The sequence below is a fragment of the Camelina sativa genome, chromosome 4 (genome assembly GCF_000633955.1).
Source record: "Camelina sativa cultivar DH55 chromosome 4, Cs, whole genome shotgun sequence".
In the NCBI taxonomy this organism is placed as follows: domain Eukaryota; kingdom Viridiplantae; phylum Streptophyta; class Magnoliopsida; order Brassicales; family Brassicaceae; genus Camelina; species Camelina sativa.
Genome location: NC_025688.1, coordinates 1,440,144 through 1,441,486, shown reverse-complemented (window position 1 = coordinate 1,441,486; position 1,343 = coordinate 1,440,144). Strand labels below are relative to the sequence as shown.

The 1,343-nt window shown below is 32.1% G+C and overlaps 1 protein-coding gene and 1 long non-coding RNA gene across 2 annotated transcripts in view; both read right to left on the bottom strand.

The window, feature by feature from the left end:
- The window catches only part of LOC104779528 (cyclin-J18-like), a 63,514-nt gene that overhangs the window by 61,244 nt on the left and 927 nt on the right, over positions 1-1,343 (bottom strand). The window lies entirely within an intron of this gene.
- Positions 9-1,343, bottom strand: LOC104779527. Its single transcript, XR_766488.2, has 3 exons — positions 1,311-1,343; positions 1,168-1,228; positions 9-168 (listed from the first exon to the last, which is right to left on the bottom strand). It is a non-coding gene; the product is annotated as an uncharacterized LOC104779527 (long non-coding RNA).

The window sequence follows — 1,343 nt, the reverse complement described above, 5'->3', positions numbered from 1 at the left end:
AACTTTAAATTGTGCTAAAAATAAAGTAGAAGATAAGAAGGGATTAAAGCTGCGTGTACCTGTAGGGTTTAAGGAGAGTTTAGGAAGGGTGAGAGTAAAGGATATGATCAAGTATGTATCCAACAAGCTCCACCACTTCCTTTTCTTCCTTGTTTGTCACCATTTTCACTGTCCAAAAAAAAGACAAAATTCATAATCATATACTATATTAAAAAACAAAATTCATAATCATATACTATAATAAAAAGGAGTTATAATATAAAGAGACAGTTTCAGAAGGCTCATCGTATATGAGCTCCTTGGAAACTACTCCAGTGGCGGAGCTAGGAAATCAGTTTATCAGGGTCAAAAAAAATTTAAAGGGTCAATTATGTTATTAAATTTTTTTATAGGGGTCAATTATGCTATTTTACCAGGGTCAATTTGATTTTTTCCCTAATATTTTAACCAAATTTAAAAATTCACTAGGGTCATTTGACCCAGATGATTCTATACTGGCTCAGCCCATGAACTACTCCTAACTCAACAAACATCTTTGGTGTATAATTTTGGTTATATTTTATGTATCAACCTCCTAAACAAACAAAGAATCCAGCTTTAAGTGAAAGCAAGAAACATAAATATAAAAATGAAAAATATTTTTTACGGAAACAGACACTCTTTTAGCCAAATAGGTGATTTTTGTCGATATTCTAATACAAAACTAAAATGCTAACACTAACTTTATAACAATGGACGTTTTTGATCTATTGCAAAAATTTCAAAGATACTTAAATTTGAAGTAGTCGTTATTTCACAACACCTTATCCAATTTCTATAATTAACTGAAAATGAAAATGTAAAATGAAAATGGTAGGTCGAAGTAGGGACCCCATAATATTGATGAATAATAANATGGCTTACTATCATAATAAAAAGTATTAGGTGAGGAACATACAATGTCCAGGTCTAAGGGGCAATATGAAGAAGACCTTGAAGTGTGAACGAGGTACTCTTTTGTGTGATGTTGAAATGCATAGTCAAAAAGGAGCACATTGGGCCTTATTATGTTATATGTCCTGTTTCTAACTAATTCAGTATCCTATGACTTGATTAATCTAAATCTATCTTTGGTAACTGTTAATCTAAAAAACTTTTGATGGAAAGAGCAGGAGTATGAATGCTTACCCCAAGGGAGGATAGGGAACTCATACTGCTGTTTTGGCACTGTTATTATGTAAGAAGACACCTGTGGTCAAGAGAACAACATGAGTTAATTTGGTTTTTGAGGTCTATTCAAACAGAGGCTTAATGGAAAGCAATTACATTACCAAAATGGAAGTAGCTAAAGATGTTGAAGATTG